The sequence below is a fragment of the Choloepus didactylus genome, chromosome 12, assembly GCF_015220235.1.
Source record: "Choloepus didactylus isolate mChoDid1 chromosome 12, mChoDid1.pri, whole genome shotgun sequence".
Classification (NCBI taxonomy): Eukaryota; Metazoa; Chordata; class Mammalia; order Pilosa; family Megalonychidae; genus Choloepus; species Choloepus didactylus.
In genome coordinates this window covers 82305144-82332210 of record NC_051318.1, presented here as the reverse complement: position 1 = coordinate 82332210, position 27067 = coordinate 82305144, and positions in this window count along the sequence as shown.

Here is a 27067-nt window from a genome sequence, read left to right as displayed (position 1 = left end):
ATCAATAATGCATCTTGTTTACAAGGAAACCCTACATTTTAATAATTTTTCAATGAATTTATTTTCACAACATCTACAGAAAATGGCAAAAAAAAAAAAAAGACGAAATAAATAGCGGCACTTTTGAAAATACACATCTATGGTCTCTTCAGTTAAATGATGCTTTTTTTTTTGACATTTCTACTTCAATCTGTGATTCTAGAGTTTCCCTCGTCAGAAAAACAGACCTGTGTTCTAGAAGATGAATGGCCTTTTTTAACAACAAGAAGTAGCTTCTGACAGAGCCATATTTAATCCATGAATTACAACCTGTACCACCTGGGTCATTATCATGTGAATTGAACTGGAACTCCTGACCACCTGCCCCTCTACAGAGCAGATCACAGCAATGTCCTTCACTGAGCACCTTATTACATAATTTTTCAATTTTCACAAACATGTGACTTTAAAAATTTATTTGAAAAAAAAATGTAGAAATTTCCCAATGCTTGTATCCTGTTGAGATTTACACTTCTGGATAAACAAATCATTTTAATTTACATTGTTGGTTATTTATGAAAAAAGACCCTGTTCTATTATTTTATTTAAGAAGTTATTATGAAGACATGGGAAAATCATCATTTTTTTTTTTTTTTTTTTTTTTTTTTTTTTTGGAGAGGCCAACTAATTTATTCAACTTCATGATACTAATAATATAAGGTAGGTGTTCTAGTTTGTTAATGCTGCCAAAATGCAAAACACCAGAAATGGATCAGCTTTTATAAAGGGGGTTTATGTGGTTACAAAGTTACAGTCTTACGGCCATAAAGTGTCCAAGGTAACACATCAGCTATCGGGTACCTTCACTGGAGGATGGCCAATGGTGTCCGGAAAACCTCTGTTAGCTGGGAAGGCACGTGGCTGGCATCTGCTCCAAAGTTCTGGGTTCAAAATGGCTTTCTCCCAGGACGTTCCTCTCTAGGCCACAGCTCCTCTTCAAAATGTCACTCTTAGTTGCTCCTGGGGTATTTGTCCTCTCTTAGCTTCTCTGGAGCAAGAGTCTGCTTCCAATGGCTGTCTTCAAAATGTCTCTCATCTGCAGCTCCTGTGCTTTCTTCAAAGTGTCCCTCTTGGCTGTAGCTGCTTGCTCCTTGTGTCTGATCTTATATAGTGCTCCAGTAATTTAATTCAGACCCACCCTGAATGGGCGGGCCAACACCTCCATGGAAATTATCCAGTCAGAGTCATCATCCACAGTTGGGTGGGTCACATCTCCATGGAAACACTCAAAGAATTACAATCTAATTAACACTGATAGGTCTACCCACACAAGATTACATCAAAGATAATGGCGTTTGGGGAAACATAATACATTAAAACTGACACAGTAGGGTTAGGTCCTCTGATTCAAAGTAGGGTTCTTTGCACTGTATTCAGAAGGTGTACTCCTCTTCCAAAGGCCATGTCTGGGGTGCAATCTATGCCAACCTTTTGTAAAACAAAACATGAGTCTCACTCTTTGCCTCTCTTTGCTCCTGATGGCAGTGCAGTCACCCAAGTCAGTGCTGTTTGTATGTCTGGGTAACATTTGTTGATCACCCATTGTCAATCACCAGAAGCAGTTTTCAGAAAACTTGTAACTGATCAAAATATTTCAGATAATTGGAGGATAGACAGGGCTGCGACATCCACTTAATGAGATAGGAAACCCTCCTGATTATCAAGGGCAAAATTGCACGAAGAAGCATGATATTCCTATGAATCACGTTGCCCGGCAGGCTACCAAAGATGACTTTGCCACATTTGACTATACACTATGTATGGATGAAAGCAATAGGAGCGATTTGAATAGAACAGGTAGTGAATTTAAAACTACAAAGTGAAAATTGAACTACTTGGGAGCTATGATCCACAAACACAACATATTATTGAAGATCCCTATTACGGGAATGACTCCGACTTTGAGACCATGTACCAGCAGTGTGTTAGGTGCAGCAAAGCTTTTTTGGAGGTCACAGTAAAGCTGCATCCATTCATTGCCGAAGGCCAACAACGATTAACATCTTTACAGTGATGTTCTAGGTATTTCAGTCAATCTTGCACTGTCCAGTGTTAAAAATGTAATGTTTCATAGCTCAAGGCCACAACTTTTTTTCAGTTGACTTATTGTTTCTTATCTTAAAAAATAATCGTGGATGGAAATCAATGTTGTGTTTGGCAGAAGAATTAATAAAAATCTTTGATTCAGACAGTTTATGGGGTACATTAAATGTTCTTAAACAAACTGGACCTCTTATCTTGCCCCAATTACAAAGTAGTGGAACAAACAAAGTAGTAGAGCCACAAAATATAATGTTTTGTGTTTGCTTTATAACAATCATTTCTTTCCATTGTTTAACCGTAAGGCACTAATCCACTGATGGCTAGCATTCTAACATGGTTAATTATGATCTTAACAAGTAATTAACACATCACTTTCAGGCTCAAGTCAGTATTTGAACCCTTGAGACTTTTAAATAATCTACCTCTTTATTAAGTTGCAATGTATAACTTGATGGACAAATATCCTCTTTTCACCTATACAAATGCCCTAGGGCCTTTTATTGAATTAGATACCCCAAGCCATTGGAGTTCACAATCTTGATTGGAAGTATTTAGATTCACACATACCCAGAGTGCACACTTACATGTTAGAAGGATAGGAAAGACAATGATTTATGGAATAAATCTTTAGCATTATTCTTAATTTTTGTTTATCTGGTTTATTTCATGAGGAAGTCAGCTTTTTGCTCCCATTCGGATCACTTTGCCTCTGAAAATTTAATAATATACAGAAAGGACACTGTATGCTGTTTCATCTTATGCTCACTTTGACAAATGTGTCTGTTTTATATGCACATATAACCCAAATGTCAAATATTACATATTGATTTACATGGGAAAAAGATAGTTTAAAAAGCTGGAAAAAGTGAATTTGCATTATGTTGAAGTTCTTAAATAATACGTTAAGTATTCTTTTATCAGTGTTTCCATCAATTTTTTTTAATATTAACTTTGCAACTATCCTATTTCCTAATGTATCATTATTCCTGAGGGAATTTCAATTGATGTTTTTGCCCTTTCTATACTGAAATTCTTATTTCTTGAAACAAGGAACCTCAGGCTTTGTATTTTACACAAAGTTATATGTTTCTTATCTTATTACATTGGATGAAAATTTAATGTTAAGGAAATAGCAGACATATTTCAGAAAATTAAATATGAATGCCAATAAGTATCTTTAGCACATCAGAAAATTAAAACTTCAGTTAATATTTATTAAAGATTTTTGTTAATGATATATATTTAATTTTATCCAATTTTGCCATCTATTAGCTAATCATAATTTTTCCCTTTGACTTATGCTTCAGTAGATTATATTAATACATTGGTGCATTATCAAACTGATCACATTGGTCATTCTCTGGATTCAAAGAAAAATTTTTTTAATCCACATATTGGTGGATTTGTACCACTAGATTTGTTTCCATCTTTTGAAAGTAAGTGCTCTCTAAAGTTCAAACATGAGCTCTGTCTTTAGTATTCTTCACTGTGCTAATTTGGTCAAATTTTGGAATCAGTGTTTCTACCTTCAAAACAAGATTTAGAAATTTTCTATCCTAGTCTATACACTGGAACACCTTACAATATATATATATATAACAGACATTCTTGGCAAATTCTAAAGAACTTTCCTTAAAAATCATACAGGCCTGATGCATTTGTATGAGATAATTATTAGTCCAATTTCTATTACTTATTACCTAAGTATCTGTTAATCTTGTGATTATAGGTCTAGTTTTAGTCTACACTTCTTAAGACCTCCTGATCATTTATATTTATCTTAAAATCTTCCATTTTGTTCTGATTCTACAAATATTTTCTGAGAATAAATTTATATAGTAAATTGCTCAATTGTAATTCTAAAAAATACCTTGGTTTTAAATTTGTGCATTGGTTTTATCTCCTTTCCCAAATGATCTAAAGTTTTAATAGTTTCCATGTTGATATAAAATAACTCCACTTTATTTTTAATTCTGCTTTTCTAATGTACTGATTTTACTTTCATTTCTGTTATTTCCTCTTTCCTGTTTTAATTTGGTGTGATTTGTTTTATCCCATGATTTCCCTCATTTTGATCCTTATTTTCATTAGTTTAGTCTTTGAGTATTTTTGTTAGTTTGTTTGTGGAATACTTGTTGAATACATTTACATTTACAAATCCCTTTACTACCCCACCAGGACCTCAGCCCATAAATGAAAAGCAAGTTGCCTAGTATTTATTTCTTCATTTATAATTCTCCTCTTCCAAGTTCTTTAGATTGGTCTGTTATACCTAACATTTAATATGTGGAGGAATATTCTTAGTTTAGTGTATTTTTACCTGATTATTCTCAATTAATTTTATTTAACACACAGTAAGTCTTTTGATTTATAAAAACATCTTCAATGCAGTATATTCTTTATTTTTCTGCTGTATCTTTAAATGTTGTTTCTGCTCAAATCTTTCTTTCTCTTTTCTTCTCTTCTCTTCTCCAGCAAAATAAATGATCTCTTAACCCTGTACAACACTGATTCATGTATCTGCACCATTTCTGCTAACTTTAATTCTGATAGTACAGTTTGTTTCCATATTACCTATCATTATTGATCTGTTTCTTTTTTTTATTATTTTTTTATTTTTTTATTTTTTATTTTTTTATTTTTTTTTTCTCATTTTTATTGAGATTGTTCTGATACCATACAATTATCCAAAGATCCAAAGTGTACAATCACTTGCCCCTGGGTACCCTCATACAGCTGTGCATCCATCACACTTAATTTTTGTTCAATTTTTAGAAACTTTTCATTGCTCCAGACAAGAAATAAAGTGAAAGATGAAAAAAGAAAAAAAGAAAAGGAAACTGTAATCCTCCCCTATCCCTAACCAACCCCCCTCAATTGTTGACTCCTAGTATTGATATAGTACATTTGTTACTGTTTATGAAAAAAATGTTGAAATACTACTAACTGTAGTATATAGTTTGTAATAAGTATATAGTTCTTCCCTATATGCCCCTCTATTATTAACTTCTAATTGTATTGTCATACATTTGTTCTGGTTCATGGAAGTGATTTCTAGTATTTGTACAGTTGATCATGGACATTGCCCACCATAGGATTCAGTTTTATACATTCCCATCTTTTGACCTCCAACTTTCCTTCTGGTGACATGTATGACTCTGAGCTTCCCCTTTCCACCTCATTCACACACCATTAGGCGCTGTTAGTTATTCTCACATCTTGCTACCAAAACCCCTGTTCATTTCCAAACATTTAAGTTCATCCTAATTGAACATTCTGCTTATACTTAGCAACCACTCCCCATTCTTAAGCCTTGTCCTATATCTTGGTACCTTATGTTTCATGTCTATGAGTTTACATATTATAATTAGTTCCTATCAGTGAGACCCTGCAATAATTGTCCTTACTTGTCTGGCTTATTTCACTCAGTATATTGCCCTTGAGGTTTTGTCATCAACCCATTTTTTTAATATGGTTTTGTTCACTCACCATACATTCCATCCCAAGTAAATAATCGATGGTTTTCTGCATGGTCATACATTTATGTGTTCACCACCTTCACCATTATCTATATAAGAGCATCTACATTTCTTCCACAAGGCAGGAGGGAGAGTCAAAGAAGGTAGAGAGGCAAAAGAAAGAGGAAAAAAAATGACAGCTAGGAAGCAGCAAAAGGAAAAATAACCTTAAATCAAAGTAGAATAAAGAATCAGACAATACCACCAATGTCAAGTGTCTGACATGCCTCCCCTATCCCCCCCCCTCTTATCTGCATTCACCTTGGTATATCACCTTTGTTACATTAAAGGAAGCATAATACAATGATTCTATTAGTTACAGTCTCTAGTTTATGTTGATTGCATCCCTTCCCCAATGCCTCCCCATTTTTAACACCTTGCAAGGTTGACATTTGCTTGTTCTCCCTCGTAAAAGAACATATTTGTACATTTTATCGCAATTGTTGAATACTCTCGATTTCACCAAGTTACACAGTCCCAGTCATTATCTTTCCTCCTTTTTTGTGATGTCTCACATGCTCCCCATCTTCCTCTCTCAACCATATTCATAGTTACCTTTGTTCAGTGTACTTACATTGTTGTGCTACCACCTCCCAAAATTGTGTTCCAAACCACGCACTCCTGTCTTCTATCACCCTTTAGTATTTCCTGTAGGACAGGTGTCTTGTTCACAAAGTCTCTCATTGTCTGTTTGTCAGAAAATATTTTGAGCTCTCCCTGATATTTGAAGGACAGCTTTGCTGGATATAGGATTCTTGGTTGGTGGTTTTTCTCTTTCAGTATCTTAAATATATCACACCACTTCCTTCTTGCCTCCATGGTTTCTGCTGAGAGATCCGCACATAGTCTTATTAAGCTTCCTTTGTATGTAATGGATTGCTTTTCTCTTGCTGCTTTCAGGATTCTCTCTTTGTCTTCGACATTTGATAATCTGATTATTAAGTGTCTTGGCGTAGGCCTCTCCATATCTCTTCTGTTTGGAGTACGCTGCGCTTCTTGGATCTGTAATTTTATGTCTTTCATAAGAGATGGGAAATTTTCATTAATTGTTTCCTCTATTATTGCTTCTGCCCCCTTTCTCTTCTCTTCTCCTTCTGGGACACCAATGATACGTACATTATTGTACTTTGTTTCATCCTTGAGTTCCCGGAGATGTTGCTCGTACTTTTTCATTCTTTTCTCCATCTGCTCCTTTGCGTGTAGGCTTTCAGGTGTTTTGTTCTCCAGTTCCTGAGTGTTTTCTTCTGCCTCTTGAGATCTGCTGTTGTATGTTTCCACTGTGTCTTTCATCTCTTGTGCTGTGACTTTCATTTCCATAGATTCTACTAGTTGTTTTATTGAACTTTTGATTTCTGCCGTATACATGTCCAGTGCTTCCTTACAGCCTCTATCTCTTTTGCAATATCTTCTCTAAACTTTTTGAATTGATTTAGCATTAGTTGTTTAAATTCCTGTATCTCAGTTGAAGTGTACATTTGTTCCTTTGACTGGGCCATAACTTTGTTTTTCTTAGTGTAGGTTGTAATTTTCTGTTGTCTAGGCATGGTTTCCTTGGTTAACCAAATCAGGTTTTCCCAGACCAGAACAGGCTCAGGTCCCAGAGGGAAGAAATATTCAGTATCTGGTTTCCCTGAGGGTGTGTCTTAGAAAATTGCTCCACCCTTTGATGCCTCAGGTCACTGTGCTTTTCTGCCCAGCAGGTGACGCCTGTTAGCCTATAATTCTTGACTGGTGTGAGGAGGTATGGCCGTGTTCCCCCAGGCTCTGGGGTCTGGTTCTGAATGGAAAGGGCCCCACCCCTTTCCTCCTAGAGTAGACAGACCCCTCAGGTGGAGGTCATTAGCATTTCAATGGTCTCACTCTCTGCTTGTGCTGTCTCCACCCTTCCCAGAGTCACAGCCCTGGAAACTGAAAACGACTGGGGCTTTCTCCACTGAGCCAAAAAAGAAACAGATAGTCCCCTTCAGACCCAGTCCAAGGTGACCCTCCAGCTCCCCCAGGTCAGTCATCACCCAAAGCCTCTGTCTGTTTTTTGGGGCTGCGTACCTGTAGTGAGCAGTTCACACTCGCTACTTAAAACCCCAGTTGGAGCTCAGCTAAGCTATATTCACTTGCTGGGAGAGAGCTTCTCTCTGGCACCACGAGGCTTTGCAGCTCGGGCTATGGGGGAGGGCATTTCACGACTTGGATCCGCAAGTTTTACTTACAGATTTTATGCTGTGTTCTCGGGCATTCCTCCCAATTCAGGTTGGTGTATGATGAGTGGATGGTCTCATTTGTCCCCCTGCAGTTATTCTGGATTATTTACTAGTTGTTTCTTGTTTTTTGTAGTTGTTCCAGGGGGACTACTTAGCTTCCACTCCTCTCTATGCCGCCATCTTGCCTGAGTCCGTGATTGTGATCTGTTTCTTTTTGTTTTTCTGCTCAGGTAGATAAATTTTTCATGCAACTTATTGTTTAGAAATTTTTTCCTGTCTTTTTCCCCCTTGCCTCCCCGTGCCACAGGACACATTATCTTAAATTTTATTGGTAACAAAAAGCAGGACGTTTCTCATATACACTTCTCTTCTCTGTAATCTTTTTCTTCCCTAAAGCATTTCCTTATGTTTGAATGTTATCATAATGTCTTATTTTGGGTTATCTAGTTCCCATGTCATTATAAAAGAGAATATTTACTCATATGTTTACTCATCCTTGAGTGAAGTGGAGAATATCTAAACCTAGAGGGGGATTTTGAAGCCCAATAGCAGAGTAATATTTTCCTTCCACACTTTGCTTGCTGTTAAAATTCACCTTTCTGATTTAAGCTATGTGTCTGGGTGACATAAGTACATTTTTTTATTTCAGTGATTACTGATATTTAAAGAAAAAAAAAGCATTTTTCAGACAAAATTCTCTCCCATGGCTCCTTCAAATCATTCATGGAATTTAACATAATTCTTGCAGATATATATGCAATTTGTTAGTTCGAACGAAAGATGATGCAGTGATTCTCTGAAGATGAAAATGGAAAGGCATAAAAAATTCTTATGTATACTCTATGTACACACCCAAGGAAGTTCTTGATTTGAAGTTATACAACCATTGTGGCATCTATTGCTTTGTGTAAGTTAGTGTCTTGTTCTAAGCATAATTTTATCCCTAAAATTGCTTATGGCTAATTCTTCCAAGTTTTCACAAATCTGTGTGGTTGTGCACTAGAAAAATAAAACTAAAGACATAATGTGAAGTATAATTTTAAAATACTTGTGAAAAATTAACATGAAGCAAATGTCATACTTGTTCCCTCAACTGCATACTGAGCCATTGGACCCAAAATGAACACACTCCACCACAGTTTAACAAGGCTCTTTTTGGTAAACTTAGCAACTTGACTCCTTTCTTTCCCCTCCTTTTCCTTCAAATTCTTCAACTTTCCAAGTCTCAGGTTGTTGAATGACAGTAATTTGTCTGGTCTGCTGTCCAATATCTTTATTTGTGTGTGTGTGTATATTCCTGTCTTTGTCTACTCCCTAGTCGTCTGTGTCTAATCATTGCTAAAACTTAAAATCTTGACTCTGTACATTACTGTGTCTTTGTTTTGGTCTCTGAAAATAAAATTCCTTATATTCTGGCTTGTTCATACATGTCTAGACTTTTTATACATACTTCACTGTAAGTCTTGTTTGCCAATATGTTAAGACTCAGTTCAAGGACTTTCCTTTCTTACTACTTTCCTGACAGTTTTCACTATCATCACCCGGGTAGACATGCCCAGTATATCCTTAGAGCCACCACTGTATCATTGGCCAGACTTTATATAAAACTTATTTGCATATTTTATCTATCCAATTAGATTGTAATTCTCTTGTGAGTAAAGATCATATTTTACTCATCTTTGCATCCCTGGTACTTAGTATGCCACTGCAAAGAGCTAAACATACTGGACAGTTTCATGAAATATATACTGCAAGCTTGTCACCCTCTAATACATGACCTAGTACTATTTGTGGAGAGGACATTAGTAGTGGAGACCCGGGCCAAGTCTTTGTTCTATTATCTCAATTTTTATGGGTCTTCAGGCAAACAGATGTTGGTAAAACAGGGAAAAATATCACATACCTCATAGAGTTATTTGAGAACTAAATAAATTATGGTATGTAAACCACATAGCAAGTACTGTATAAATGTTAATCATAATTCCCTGTGTATGTCATTCAGGTGACAGTATTCTGAAAGGCAACATTAATCTTAGTAGAATTACTTTGCATTGTCAACAGAGGAGAATTTACTATTTTATTTGTTGGTGACCCAATTCTAGTAATTAACATTAAGTGGGTTTATAAAAAGATCAGTTTAGATTTGTATGGGACGGCCATAAGGAAGATTTGAAACTCCCAGCGCTTTACAGTGCTGCAACTCTCCAGTTCATTAAAATACATAAGCAAGTAAACGTGTGTCTAAGGAGGTTTAAGTATCTATTTCTCTTATCAATGTTTACAACTCTATGTAGTGTGTCTCTCTAGGCTGTCATTTTATCTTTAAATCTTCCATTCTCAGCAAAATGTTTGCAGGTATTAGGCACTCAATAACTATATCACTTGGAAAAGAACATTTTTGTAAAACAATGACCTATTCAGCAGAAATTCAATTTATTTGCAACAAAAGTACACTTAGACTGGGAAAATCTGTGTTTCTAATAGTTTTTTATTTACCGTCATTATAATAAAGACCAATTTCTCAAACTGCCTTTTTGTTGTTGCTGTTTCCTTAACTTGGCTTTTCTTTAGTGTTCCTATGAGTTCCATGAAGAACAGTAAAGTAAGAACAAAAAATTGAAAAAGGTACCTTCTAATTTAAAATTCACACTTTTGCCAAAGGTGATTTTTTTCAATTATTTAAAAATTTCTTGTCAAGGAAGTGGAAATATGTTTGTGCTAGTTTGGATCTATTATGTCCCCCAGAAAAGCCATGTTCTTTAATTCAATTTTGTGGATGGGATCCTTTGATTAGGTTGTTTCCATGGAAATGTGACCCCACCCATTCAGGGTGGGTCTTTATTAGTTTACTGGAGTCCATAAAGAGAGCTTATGGAGAGAAGTTGAAAGAGTCATTTTGTAAAGAAGCTAAGATATGTAATCCAGAGTTTGCCCTAGAAGATGCTATGAGCCAACACAGCCACAGACACTTGGAGACACAGACAAAAGATATTTGTAGATGCTAAGCTAAGAGATAAAGCCCAGTATTTGCCCTGGAGAAGCTAAGAGAGGACCCCCAGATGCTTAGAGAGAAATGCCCTGGGAGAACAAGCAAGGACATACAGGAGCTGAGAGAGAGAAGCTGAGACAGAAGCCCAGAGACATTTTGGAGAGGCCACTGAAATGAGAAGCTAAGCCCGGGAGAAGGACTAGCAGCTATCACCATGTGCTTTCCCAGCTGACAGAGCTGTGACAGACACCATCGGCCTTTCTTCGGTGAAGGTATCCTCTTGCTGATGCCTTAATTTGGACACTTACGGCCTTAGAACTATAAATTTGTAAACTAATAATTCCGCCATATAAAAGACAATCCATTTCTAGTATTTTGCATAATGGCAGCTTTAGCAAACTGGAACAATGTTTAATCATGAGACTCAGAGAAAGGGTAATACATGCATTTCAGTAGTATAAAGAAATACATGTATTAATCTATAAAGTAGCTTAAATTAAAAAAATAGCTCCAAGTATATTATTGAGGATGTAATAATGTAAAATTAAATTTAAAAGCTTAATGAATGTAGCCATTAAAAGAGCAGGGAGTGACTGGACAATCATTTCCAGCATCTCTTTATCAGTTTTTACTCTTTAACCTTTTTCTCATTAACAAGTTTTTACTGAATTGAGAAGTAACCCAAATAAGATATAATGATGTTGATGCACCCTCTGTTACCTTAATATGCAGAACATGTGAGAATGACTATATACATATTGAGGCAGAAGTACGTATCAGTGAAATTAAATATTAAAAATAAATACAAGTGAAAGCACTCCACCTTATCATATGATAATTTGAATTTTTTTCTATTTGAAGAATCATTATAAATAAGTTCTATTCTAAGTAATTAAAAGTTGAAGTCTGAAACATCTATCACTAGAAAGATAATTGTCCTGTTTGCAATAGCATTTTTGATCTATGGATCTAATTTAATATTTTACTTTCAAATAATTCAGGAATGTGGATATGTACATAAGATGCAGATCATTCAGGAAGTTTATAGGGAAAAATCATCTGCAGAATAAATGAGAGTTTAAAATGTCAAGAATTTTTGCTTAGGTTAACCATTTGTAAATTATAGCATTATTCATAATTGAATCCAAGAACCACAGGAAAGATAAATCTTTCAGTAGGATATATTTAGGATTTACATTTATAATTTTTATATAGTTTTCATGTTTAGATAAATAGATAAACTCAGCAAAGAAGAAGTCAGGTGACACAATTTGTTGTAAGTCAAAATTCAGAATACAAAAATAATGTTATTGAAACTTATTAAGGATAGGGTCTACATTTCCAAAAACTTAATCTTCATTTGATCTCAAGCATTTAGTATAAACATTTGATATATATTTACTGAATGAATTCATTAACTCAATGTTGAGCAAGTAAATATAATTTCTGTTTTCGTGAATAAATGGAATCATCTAAAGGTCAACAATTAATGGAGTAATCATTTTAACAGAAGTTTATTTAGTGCCTCCAGGGGCCAGGTCCTACCAAAACTTAATAAGATGACTGAGACCTATTTTCTGTTTTCCAGGAGATTATAATATAGATGAGGATACGTTAATATAGAATGATGAAATTCTCTGGTAGGTCTAATAATGATGTCCCTGAACAGGAAAAGAAAGCAAAGTTGAAGGACGAACTAACTAGACTGGATTTCTCATGGAAAACGTGACAAAGAAAGTGACACATGATCAGACTCAAGGGAGAGAATTAAGGATATCTGAGGCACAAAGAACAATGAACGCAGCTATTATAGACACGAAGGAGCACAGTGTGCTCAGAAAATAAACTCTAAATTGCTTGTCCTAAACAGGATTTTGGGATGGTGAGCAAACGATGACTAAGATGTTTCTGAATAGCCTGGGACCAGGCCACCAAGGTCTTTGGATTTTCACTTCTAGCACAGGGTTCGCAAACTCTGAACAAGGCCAGATAATAAATATTTTAGGTTTTGTAGGACATATGGTCTCTGTCACAACTGCTCAACTCTACCATGTAGTGTGAAAGCAACCATAAACAATATGTATGGCTGTGTTCCAATAAAACTTTATTTACCAAAGCAGGCAGTCTATTTGTCAACTCCGGTTCTAGGATCTAAGTAAGAAGGAAGCATCATAGTTTATTAAGAGAGTATGAAAAGGAAAACAATTTGAAATATTACCTTGATCTTTTAATTTACCCTTTAAATAATATTCTTTTGCAGCCTTCCACCTCCAAAGCCAAGCCATGAAATTTGTTAGGAAGAGGGGGGCATTACCTCATGCAATAAAAAAGTAAGTTAAATTTCATCAACATTCTTTTTATAAAATCAAGAGGAAGAGTGGCAAACTTGATAACAAACTTTTTGATAAGGGAGGACCTGATCAGGCAGGAAATAGAAAGTTTAGCTCCTTTCAATCCTGGAAGATTGTGTTAAGAAGAGGAGAGAGAAGCATAGGCATAAGGTACTCAGAATGTAACCCTTAACCATCTTCAGGCTCTTGTATTTTCGATAAGGAAGGGTGGGCTAAACAGGACCCTACGAGGAGATCACCCACAAGCAAGGTTAGTAGGAGCCTTGGCTCCCAGGTGCAGTGGAAAGTTGGCAGAACCTACTGTTGCTCCAAAGAAGAGACCAAGAAGGTAGTTGACTTGAAACCTAGTAGCCTGCTCTTCCAAAGGGAAAGTTTACCCCTAAGCCCATGTTGATTGGCAAGCGCAAAGTCCAGGATTTAGATGGAAGACATGGCAGAAACCCTAAGAAATCTACAAAACACATGAGCTAAGTTAGAGCTGAGTCAGAAAGAAGAACCACTAGTACCTGGACAAGTTGACAGGGACAGACAAGAGTTTCCATAGTCCCCACAACAGAGGTCGGTAGGTAAAATAAACCATACGTGCCTCCAAATTCTGAAACCCCCATCTGGGGCAAGGGATGGGAGGGGTGAGGAAAGCTTGTATAACAAAAATTTAAGAGACTGATTATTTTCCTCTAGGAAGAATAAACATGTAAAATAGACTAATTTATTGCAAAGCTAAATTTACGAAATTGAATTAAAATAGTTTTGTTTTTATCGTATTACTTATTAAGTAAATGGGTTATAAGATTGAATTAGTCATAGATAAAGAAAAAAAGCTCTATTAGTTTTTGCACATTTGAGTAGTTTGGGTATAACAATTGATTATGCAGTTCTGCAGCACAGGGCATATCTAAAAATTGGCTTTGAAACAGTTAAACCTGAATGAAGAGGCAAGAAAAAAAAAAAATCAGAGAGGGAACATTCCCAAGGAAAGGAAAACTATTAGGAAATCTGCTGCATTACAATAAGAATTTGAACTTAAAAAAAAAAAAAAAACAACACAACAATAAAAGAGATTATTTAAAATATATTTTGTATTTTTATTTTTTTTAATTGTATAGCCTTATGATTTAAAATAGGATGGTCTTAATTTTCCAGCTGTGCTAACACAAATACCACACAACAAATTGCCTTAAGCAAAGGGAATTCATTGGCTCACGGTGTTGAAGCTAGGAGAAGTCCTAAATCGAGGCATCAGCGAGGCAATGTTTTCTCCCTAAAGTCTGAAATATTCTAGCGCTAGCTGCTGGTGATCCTTGAAGGGGGGTGGTGCCTTCGCTTTTGGCTCTGCTTCAGGTCACATGGTGATGTCCTTTCCTTTCTTTTCTGCATTCCATTGACATCCTTAAGCTGTCCCTTGTGGCTTTCTCATTCTATCTGTGTTAAGTCCCACTCGGCTGAAATTTTCTCTGTTAATTTGCTTTGGACAAAGTTGGGTAAGGAGACTGTGCAGAGTGAAAAGTTAGAATAATTCCTGCAGGAAATGTGAGAAATACTGACTATGGATAAGTAAATACGTGGCAGAATGACATTGGAATTTTTAGGTGGTATTTAGAAACCATCATTATAGATGTGCCCTTGTTTAATTATCTCCTCAGCATGCTAGAAAAAGGAAAATTCCATTTTAGGAAATAAAAAATGAAAACAAAGTTTCTATGGAATTTTCTTGAGTTAATCTCATTTACTTGTTAGTGAAATAGTTCACTGAAATGTTTACCAGCAAACACATATAAAAGAAATATTGCTTATTTTTTTAAAGAATCTTTAAGACCAAGAATTATATCAAGTACCTGACGTGATTTGGAAAAATTAGTGTAAAACCATCTGTGTGTTTAGTTTAGCAAAACTGAAATTAGCTCAAAGCTAGTTAGAATTAAATACCATTTTTAATCAAGTGTGTCTTGCACAACTGGGAGGGGTATATTTACCGCTTGCAGAGGAAGAACTCATCAAATAGCACCCTTGGTAAAGAATAAGAGTGCATACTTAGCAATACTTAAAAGGAAACCAAAATTGAATGATATACAACAATAACCTTAATATTATTCTTCATGGTTGTTTGTAGTATGGAATATCAGCCTTACATGATTTTAAAAATTGGATTTACTGTGAGAATATTTGTGTTCAAATTATGGTGCTTTTTATATGGTGCCACTTCATCAGTTGTAATTGATTGTTGGCATGGCTATGTCCTCATTAGACCATAAATTCCTTAATAACTGGGACAATAGGCTTTTATTTTGTTTTGCTTTTGTTTTTATGTTTTGTTGTGTTTTGTTTTTTATCTCTGGGTGAGTTACTGTATGAAAGAATAAGGTAAACAAAGTGTTTGGAACATAGTTGATGCTAAATAAACGGTACTTACTTTTGTATCTATTTTTCTTTCAACTTCTAAGGCATATTTGTACTCTAGATTCTATATCTCTCATGTTTTAAATTTAAGGAGAGATTTGCTCTTACCATACAAAATAACAAATATTATCCGTTCCTACAAAGAAAGCTGATTTGTGAAATAGTTCCCTAATTCCAATAATTTTAAGATCCCTTCCACTAATGAGCTAATGTGAAAATGCATGAATTTACTCTTGGTCAAAACCATGACCTCCATTTTGCAGCCAGGAAGCTAAGAAAATCACAAGATTTAACAAAGAGAGTGGCATTTCAGCTAAAAGTAATGATATTACAGAAATTTCACATCTTTACAAATGCCTCAAAGCATTTCCAAACTACAGAGAAGTCTTTCTTTCCTGAGATCAGATGAATTAGAGTCAAATGAAAAAGTCAACCGAAACAAAATTTTAGTTTTCATATAGTGTTGGTATATTATTATATTATAATAGTATACATGAAGCCCTTCGCCGAAAATCAGCTTAATTTTTTCTTCTTGAGAGGATAGTATATTCATGACTTTTTTAAACTTGGTTTCCTTAGATCCTAGAACAATTAGTTTTGCCTATTTAAGATCCTGTCTACATTACATTGAAACATAAAATATTATGCAGACAACAGACTCACACAAACACTCATAACTTTAGAGCCATGTTTGTTAAATTCCGTTTTTTGGAGCAAGATAAGAGTTAAAAGTTCTGTTTAAGTAATGTTGCAATATTAATTTGTGTTCAAACCGAACCAGAAGAATTACAATTCTCAATATAAATGGTTATATAATTGGCTATACAGATGCTATTTGCTAGTTACTGCTTCTCATTAACTAGCATGTTGCACATTATCTGTCCTACTTTCCCCAGCCAAAACAACAGCAACAACAACAACATATGACCATGGACTAGAAAACCAAGTTATGATCAATTACTTGGGAACAAAATAGTTCCCTATGGTAGATTGCTTGCTGCTAAAATTTAGGAAACTGTCACTATCACTGTTGTATAGTGAACGAACCAGTTCAAAGCAAAGTTTCTTAGCTGATTCTGCATTGTAATACGTGGAATGGCTAATATACAATCTCTAAAGCCAGCAGTCTTGTAGGAGGCAAAATATTAATCAACCACAGGGGACCTAACCACATATTAGACCCCCTGAAGATCCTGAAAGTATTTTCAGTAGAGCATTCAGATGCCTCTGGCAGTCAAAGGGTTTTAATTGTTAAATTCAACTGCAATTTTCATTCACAGGGGGAGGGATACTCTGGAATGCTTAATGTGGTAATATGTAACTGCTAAAAAGAGTGTACTCTGTTTTGTTTATTATTACATTTATTTTCCCTGACAGTATCCCACTTTTCTCCTAGGGTTTTAAAGTCATGAAACCCAAGAGCATCCACTTTTCAGCATACTGACAAATAGAACCAAACATAAAAGCAACCAAAAGATATCATAATTCTCAAACTATTATGAAGTCAATTGGCCTTGAACTTGGTATCATGTTAGGAAATCACAAAAATGATTAGATTTATGTTTCCTTCCATCACCCAATAACTTTTGAATTATTTGAAACAAGTTATCCCATTTTAATCATTTTAACCATTTCCATTCCTACTTACAAAAAGATTTACCTTTTGCAAAAATTACTATGATCAGCTGACAACTGGGCAAAGTTCTGAAATAGAATGAAGACTGCCTGACACTGAGTATCTGCATTAAAGTTGGAGAATTAACGGTAATTAAGGTAATTTACCCCAGGAGAAGTTGGGAATATAATAAACAATTTACCAATAGTATTCTCCATCAACTTTTTCTTATATTTTACTTTCATTTCCTCATTTTAGCATAACTTAGGGTGTGGGAATGGGGTGAAGAGAAGAGATGGGAGAAAAAGGGAAGAAGAACGAGAACATGCTTCTCATTTATGGAAAAACAATTACACCTGAATGAAGATGCACCAGAATTAAATTGCCTAACTGTTTAGTTCTTTACAGTCCCTGTCCTTAAAAATGCTTCAATATCAAGATGTTGAAAGACATAGGAATGTTATAGCCACACATAGAATATTTAACAGAGAATGGTGATAGTGTGATAGGGTATGTGAATATCTGAACTATGTGAATAGTGATATTCTATATCCAAATATATTTGAATATGTGATAGAGTCTGAATATTTGAAAAATCATAAGAAAAATTCTTAGAGCCCTATATGAACATTAAGAGGATATATATGACATTTTAAATTAAAGTAATACCTGCTTTAATAGAAATAATGGTAGAAAATTCTAGTTATACAGAAGGATACAAAATGAGTGTATTATGTTTATATTGACAAAGTCTATAAGTATTCCATACAACTATAGCTAAGTTATCAATGTATTTGTAGGTTAATTCTAAAGTTACGAAACACATGAATTTGCAGCATTATGTTTATGTAAATTTGAGTTATTGCAGATCAAGGTGGGATCCCAAAAAAGAATAAAATGGGATTGGGCCCATGTTATTTAACTGTGCCCAATTTTCAGAGAATGTCTCAAAATACTTTCTTTTAGTTTATTTGAAATTTAGTTTACCTATTCTACACCACACAGAATTTCCACTGTTTCTTAAATCTAAATCCAGAGTTCTTTTTTCCATAAATGTTAACCTTTGTTTTCCTTAATACAAATTATAATATTGCAGTTATTAGTAAATGCCATTCCATGTTGATTTTCTTTTAAATAGTCTCAAATTAAATTCTTCCTATTGTTTACTGAAATGGTGATTTAAAAGACTTTCCTCTGCAGATGGTGCATCAAATATAGCCACAGCCAAACATGCTTGAAAACAGGGACTTTTAGACTAGTTTTATTGAAATTTGCCCAAGCATGCTATAATTTTGACCTTTCTCACAGATACTTTAAAAATACAGACATAAAATATTTTATAAATGATTTTTGTTAAACATTTCAGTGAATTTTGTAATTTTTTGCATATCCAAAATCTTTTAATTTAGTTCCTCACGCAATTGCTGCTGATGCAAAATCTGATGCCATTCCTAAATTCTCATTGTATTGTAAGTAACCTGGCTTTTTTCTCTGGAAACTTTTAGAATTTTTCAGTATCCTTCATGTTCCAAAATTTACCTGGGTATACTTAAGAGTGGGTCTTTACAACCCTTTTTAGGTTCTAAAGAATTGGGGTAGCTGGTGGTGGATATCAAACTACAACCCAGAACCCATGAATCTCGAAGACAGTTGTATAAAAATGTAGCTTATGAGGGGTGACAATGGGATTGGGAAAGCCATAAGGACCAAACACCACTTTGTCTAGTTTATGGATGGATGTGTAGAAAAGTAGGGGAAGGAAACAAACAGACAAAGGTACCCAGTGTTCTTTTTTACTTCAATTGCTCTTTTTCACTCTAATTATTATTCTTGTTATTTTTGTGTGTGTGCTAATGAAGGTGTCAGGGATTGATTTAGGTGATGAATGTACAACTATGTAATGGTACTGTAAACAATCGAAAGTACAATTTGTTTTGTATGACTGCGTGGTATGTGAATATATCTCAATAAAATGATGATTAAAAAAAAAAAAAAAAAAAAAAAAAAAAAACAATGATACCCTTAGGAATCTGGGGACTTTCATATGGGTCTCTTAGAATTGCCTGTTCACCACAGTAGCCATTAGCTACATGTGGGTTTTGTGATATACCATAGGGTGAACTACTTGCTTGATTTTGAAGACTTAGTATGAAAAGAAAGAATGCTAAAATATCTCACTGATAATTTTTTTAACTGATTACATGTTGAAATGACAGTATTTTAGAAATATTGGGTTCTATAAACTATGTTACTAAAATTGAAAAAAAAAAAAATAATAATGGCAATTGTATGCTTTGTATGACTGTATGGTATGTGAATATATCTCAATAAAATTGAATTATTAAAAAAAAAAAAAAAAAAAAAAAAAAAAAAAGAGTGGGTCTTTAAAATCTCTTCTGCTTTCATTCAGTGGAAACTTTCACTATAAAGACCTATATTTTTCTTTCACTCAGGAAATTCATTGTAGTTTGGATTGAATCAGTGGTACAACTCCTGGTCTCTTCTCCATATCTTCTTTCTCTCATATTTTTAAACTCCATATTTTCTTTCTTTCATATTTTCAAACTCTGTAAACCTTTTGCTCTAAATAATAGCGCTTAATTTCATGTTCAAAATCAGTGAACCTCAACTGGTAGGTGTGCGGGCTCAGTTGTAACACCTGCTCATTACTAGCTTCATAATCTTAGACAAGTTATTCAATCTGTCTGCCTCAGTTTCCTCATTTGTAAAGTGGAGATGATGAGTATTGACTTCATGGATTACTTGTAAAAATTAGATATCAAGTTTTTAGAAAAGGACTTAGCCTATCATAACCACTAAATAGACATTTGCTGTTTGTCTTCATCATGGAATTGGCTTTTATACCTGCTAATGTATGTATTAAGTTTATTCATTGATTTTTTTTATTTCAAAAACCAAGGAATTTTTACTTGTTCTCTTTCTCTTGAATTTATTACAGCTGTTTCTTCAATGTATATTTTAGTGTACCTAGTCTCTCCATACAAATGCACTAGAAAGTATTTTTATTATAGTAATTGTTACATTAAATGTTTCCTCCAGAATTATTTGGTTACAATGTGGTCTTTTTTCCACATCTTTTGTATTCTTTCTCTATAAATGGTAATCTTTTTTTTGTGTGTGTGGTTCAGTTTTAAAAAAAGAACTGGATTGTTTAGCATAAGGAGCTGATACAGGTTTCCTTTTTCAGTTCCTTGGGTCTGTTTCCACTGGAAGTCTCCTCCTTAGAAAGGAAGGTTCTAGGTAAGAGAGTGGCGGTGTGGACAGGATGCTACACTGCAGAGAGAAGGAACAGAGCACAAAGGCCAAAGTAAGGAGAACTTTACACTGACTACAATACTACTTCAGCATATTTCATTACCATGCAAAGATGCCTTTCATTTTCTTTTTTTCTTTTTAATTTCCCCCTAAGGATCTATGATTTCTTTCTCTGTGGCATTGGCATCCATATTTGGAGATATTGTGGCATATCTGTTACTTTTAAGAGTGGATCCTAGTTTAAAGCAAGCTGCAGCACAGGCTGCTTGTGCTCTGGATGCCTGGCAAAGAGACACGGGAAAGGAAGCTCAGATGTTTTCACTGAAGTTTGATAATAAATTACTTAGACAATTTCTTCTCAGTTCTTTCTCTTTGGATTTATTGACCTTGAGCTCAGAGCTTGTCTGGGGTCACTTGGGAAGGAACTTTTATCTCTGGTGTTCCCAGGTGTCAAATGTCTTCCTGTTACATCTTCCTCAATCCAAACCTAGTTTATTTTTTCTATATTCAGTGTGCTTTCTGATGAACTGCTGTATACTTTTTTTTTAATTAAATTCAGTTTTATTGAAATACATTCACACACCATACAATCATCCATGATATACAATCCACTGTCCACAGTATGATAACATAGTTATGCGTTCATCACCACAATCTATCTCTGAACATTTTCCTTACGTCAGAAAGAACCAGAACAAGAATAAAAAATAAAAGTGAAAAAAGAACACCCAAATCATCCCCCCATCCCACCCCATTTGTCCTTTAGTTTTTATTCCCATTCCTTCACTCATCCAGACACTAGATAAAGGGGGTGTGATCCACAAGGTCTTCACAATCACACTGTCACCCCTTGTAATCTACATTATTATATAATTGTCTTCAGGAGTCCAGACTGCTGGGTTGGAGTTTGGTAGTTTCAGGTATTTACTTCTAGCTATTCCAATACATTAAAGCCTAAGAGGTGTTATCTATATAGTGCATAAGAATGTCCACCAGAGTGACCTCTCGACTCTATTTGGAATCTCTCAGCCCCTGAAACTATTTCGTCTCATTTTGCATCCCCCTTTTGGTCAAGAAGATACTCTCAGTCCCACGATGCCGGGTCCACATTCATCCCCGGGAGTCATACTCTGCGTTGCCAGGGAGATTTACACCCCTGGGAGTCGGGTCCCACGTGGGGGGGAGGGCAGCGAGTTCACCTGTCGAGATGGCTCAGTTAGAGAGAGAGAGGGCCACATCTGAGCAACAAAGAGAAACTGAGGGGGAGACTCTTAGGCACCATTACATACGACTTTAGACTCTCGTTTGTGGTAATGAGCTTCATAAGGGCAAGTCCCATGCTCGAGGGCTCAGCTGCTGTATACTTTTCTTGGTTTTTCATTTTTCATTTTCTTTTTATTTTTGTTTAACTTAAGAGCGCTTCATTATCTAAGGATAATCAGGTCCAGGGGAAAAAAGGAAAGCGACTTTAAGTAAATGCTCTTAAAGCAAAGCAAAATTTTATATAAAAAGAGGACACCATAAGGTTTTCTTAGGAAATTGTCTAAAAAATTTTTTTTAACATTTTAAAAATATGCAAGACCCTTGGTAATATTTTTTCGTCATCAGTGGTTAAAAATCATTATTTTGTTAATTACTTTTAAAAATATGCAAGATCCTTGGTAATGTTTTTTTCATCATCAGTGGTTAAAAATCACATTTTGTTAGTTACTTTGCATTTGATTCTAGCAGTTGAAGTTCTCTGATATCACTTTCATCTCTTTCATGGAATCCTACACTGTTCTTCAGAATTTAAATTTTTTTTGCTGAAAAATACATTATATTTATATTGTATTGTGGAATGTTCACAATATAAGATTGTGAAAGAGAAAATAACTGACAAGATTTTGATGTGATAGACCAAAAGAACAGCTAATATTAAATGGGGAAGAATATTTGTGGTCATTTTATAAGTGACAATTTTGTTATGACAACCTTAGCTTCTCTATACAGCTAATAAATTTGTTGCTAATAAATACTGGCAATGTGAACCCCTGTGTTTATATTCTATCAATTTAAAAGAGCATAGAGCTTTTGATGAACTTGTTCTGCAGTTTTTTTAACTCATTTGTAAACTTTGTTGCTCTCCTTCCTCTTTTTTTCTTGAACCTCATAAAAATAAATATCAAATAGTTTCTAGTTGCATAGTGAATAGCAGTTACATTTTGCATATTATTTCTTGTTGCAATACTTATAATATCTTCAATTAAACAAATGTTATATTTTCAATATAAGCATTCAAAGACAAACTCTTCACTGATTCCTAATTTTAATATATAATTAATCATGAAAGTTCATGCTATATACCCATATTACTTACATATACACATATTGTTTGTCACACATTTAATTTATTTCACCACTACAGGAAGAGGCAACTCAAGATGTAATGGAAAAAGTCCTCGGCATTTCCTTTCCATTAGCTTATTGCTTTTTGGTAAAAGCTTCCTATCCATGAAAGTTGTCCCAATTCCAGTCCATCCACAATTAGCATAAGGTCTCACACATTTCCAGCATGCTTGTTTGAATCTCTTATGTACCCCATAAAAGACTATATTCTTTTAATTCAGTCTTGTGGGGGCAGACCTACTGTGGGTGGGACATTTTGATTAGGTTGTTTCCATGGAGATGTGACCCCACCCATTGAAGGAGTGTCTTAATCCTTTACTGGAGTCCTTTAAGAGAGCTCACAGAGAGAGAGAGCCCAGAGAAGCTGAGAGAGACATTTTGGAAAAAAGCTAAGGTCTGTAATCCAGAGTTTGCCCCTGGGAAAAGCTAAGTGAGAGAAGCTAAGACAGAAGCCCAGAGACATCTTGGAGAAAGCCATGGAAAACAGAAGCTAAACCTGGGAGAGGCCCAGCTGACTCTGGCCATGTGCCTTCCCATGTGACAGAAGAATCCCAGATGCCATCTGCTTTTCCCCAGAGAAGGTATCTACCTCTTAGATGCCTTAATTGTGACGTTTTCATGGCCTTAGAAACATAAATTTGCAACCTAATAAATCCCCACTGAAAAAGTCAATCCATTTCTGGTATAATGCATTCTGGCATGTTGAGCAAACCAAAACAGTCCGTTACTTTTGTATGCAGGTTCCTTGGACTTTTTCAGGAGGCCTGGGCACTGCCACATACTCTATCTTTCTTTCAAAAATTTTTTCAGCTCTGCCCTTTGCCCGCATTGCAGTACATCTTGCCCCTGTCTGCAGCTACTCTCTGCTTCCATATTTGCATAGATCCAGTGAGTCTTGGTTAAGCACCTGCATTTTCATAATCTACTTTTACACACATGGATTTGTTATTTACGTAAACTAGCTCTTGCCATAGCACAAATAGACAAGTGGTAACAAAAATTGTTTTGGTGTAGTGTGAAACACAGTAAAATTTCTCTATTTACAATATTTGCAAGTTCCATATTGGTCATTCACCTCTATGTTAATCCTGAAAGAAAATTGCCATATTAATAAAATATGTGGAATTGATTTAAACTAAATGCTTTGCTTATGTTAACAATGTAAGTGATTATCTACTACCAAAGTCTTACTAAATACTAAAATGATTTTTATAAGTTTAAATCATCATTAGTCTATTTCATGTTATTTCTAAGTAATTTTAACCTACAGTAAATATGTGAATATAGAGCATAAATGATAATTTACCTTATCTTTAGAAAATTCCAACTTGATTATGTTCATCCTTTCAGTAGAGAAGAAACAATTGAAGTAATATTCTTATTCATTAACTCAGATGAGAGAATGATTGATTGATTGCTTAATATTTAAACTGCTCTTCCATGTGCCTTGAATTAACGCTTCTGTTGATAGGGTAACTGTCATGTATAATATTTCATTAAAAGACACTGCAAGTATCATCATTGTTATTTGTTATTCATACAAATTATGGTAATGATTACCCTGTCATATTGTAAGAGAAGCTTAAATGAAGTCCCTTAAAATTAAGCAATATTTTTAGGACAATATATTAGGACATCCCATTTGCAAAATAACGGTTGTGTGAACCAGTGTTTTAGAAAATAACTTTTAATCCAATGACTTAATGATGACTTCACTGTATATTTCATTTGTTTATGCATCCTGGAGATTACATATAGATAGGAGATAGTATATATATATGTGAAATAAATTATTTTTATGTATTCTGGCTATATCCATATTTATTTGGTGCCATTTATTTATGATGATGTATAAATGATAAGATTGACAAACTTTTTGTCTTTCTTAATTTGTAGACTCAAACATTCTGCTCAATGATTAAAAATGTCATCATCAGGTCATTGTTAAACCAGTGGTACAGAGAGATGTTGAAATATAGTGTCTGAACTGGTTTATGCCATTTGAGAGGTGGTAATTTCATAGCCTGCTCTTGTATTTATTGTGTGCTAAGATAATTTTGAAGAGCCATATTACTGAATTTTCAGATGTTCAACCAAGTATTCTGTCAGATAAAACATACTCCTGTTAAAGACACTCACAGAAAAGGGCAGGATCATTTAATTCAATTTTTATTAAGGGGATGCTATTTGCAAAGCACAGTGCTAGACACTGAGGAGGGCACAGAGGTAGGAAAACACAAAAAAATAAGCAAATATGATAATAAAAATATAAAATCTCTGTCATAAGAAATTTTAAATAAAATGCCATGACAGTCTAAGGAAAGAGAAATCACATCCAATTATAAGGAATCAAGAGAGGATTTACTGAGATGTGGGCCTTTTAAGGGAGCCATAAGGGATTAATATGATTTCAATAGGTAGAGATAAGGTGCTAAAGGCATTCTGATTAAAAGGAAAAAATTCAGGAAAGCATAAGGCGTGTTTAAGGAATGACAACAAGTTCTGAGTCAGAAATGCCTATGGGTAAAGGCAGTAACTCATCACTGCTTCATTTCACCATCAGATTCTTTATACCTGTTCCCTATAGAGAAGCAAAATTCCATCTGAAAAGTGAAAGCTGAGGAACACAGACCTGGGATATAATGCTTCCTCAATGCTATAACTATAATCCTCTAACTTTTTTGCATAAAGGAAAAAAAAGTTTCCTTCAGTGATGCCAACCCTAAATACAAGGTCCACATCCCTGAAATAATTAAATGAAGGTGCAATGTTCTGGTAAGGATTCCGTGCTCAGTAGAAATGTAATACCACTATTAAAAACTGTTCTCATAATCCCCAAATAAACAAACAATAAAGTGCACAGACAGAGGAGTAACAACCACTTGTCAGTATTTTCCAGGACTTCCATGAGTGTCCACTTGAAAAAATGAATAAGGGCAACACCCTTGTCTCTACCAGTCCACCACCACTGTCTGGGAGACGACCTCTTCTCACAATTGAGGGAAGGAGACTTAAACCCTTCTGTCACTCCCCATGCCTCACAGGATCAAATCTTGAAGCTTCTGCCACTCTGTGGCCCACAAAATTTGGCCACACCAGAAAGTTTCCAGGTGCCCCCAGGATTTGCCTCTTGCCTGCAGCCATATCCAGGAAGAACACTGGCAAAGCTTGTGAAGAAGAAAGCTGTATCTCCTACAGCTAACTATTGCATTTTCCCCCTACTCACTTCCTGAATTCCACTGGATTTTCAAATTGGCCTTGACTTGAGAGGCTTTCTCTCCAAGACCTGGGGCAAATATGTTAAAATCAAAATTAAGTGCCATTTGAAGATAAACTTACATATATATCTCTTTCTAAGTTAAGGTTGATATTTCACTGGAGAGAAGAGTTCCAATGAAGAATTTACAATTATTTGTAAAATTAATAAACAATTTTCACCAATAACACAAAGAATTAAATCACTCTCTGTTCAAATTCTGGCTTGGCCGCTTATCAATTCTTCACCATAAGTTTTCCATTTTACACCAATTATTAGATTTTATTTAAACTATGTCACCTGTCTAAAATTTGACTTCCTCCTTTATAAAACAGGTAAAAAAATTGCCATTTTCAGGATTGTTAATATTAATATCCATATTTTACAGATGAAGAATATAAGCAGCAGAGAGGTTAGGTAACTTGTTCAAGGTCACACAAATAATAACTGACAGACACAGATTTTGACTAAGGAAGTGTTTGTTTCCTAGGCTGCTCAAGCAAATGCCATGAGTTAAACAATGGGAATTTATTCACTTATGGTTTGATGTTGGGAAAAACGCAAATCAAGGTGTCATCTTCCCAAAGACTGCGGAATGCTAGACTGGGGATGGTAACTGGTGCTCTTTGGTCATTAGTTTATCACACAGCAAGGCACATGGCAGCATCTCCTGGTCTCTCCCTTCTCTTCCAGTTTCCATTGATGTGCAGCCTCTGATGGCTCCCTCTGGATTTTTCTCTCTCTGTCTGAATTTCTTTCCACTCATAAAGGACTCCAGTTATCAGATTAAGACCCATCTTTATTCAGTTGTGCCAAACCTTAACTGGAATAACCTCATCAAAAAGTCCTACTTACTACGGGTTCACACCCACAGGAAAGGATTAGATTTAAGAACACATTTCTCTGGGGCACATACAAGCTTCAAACCACCACAGGCAGTGTGGAGCTAGAATCCATGCTCGTTCTACTTTCCCAAGAGGAGGAAACAGAAAAGGAA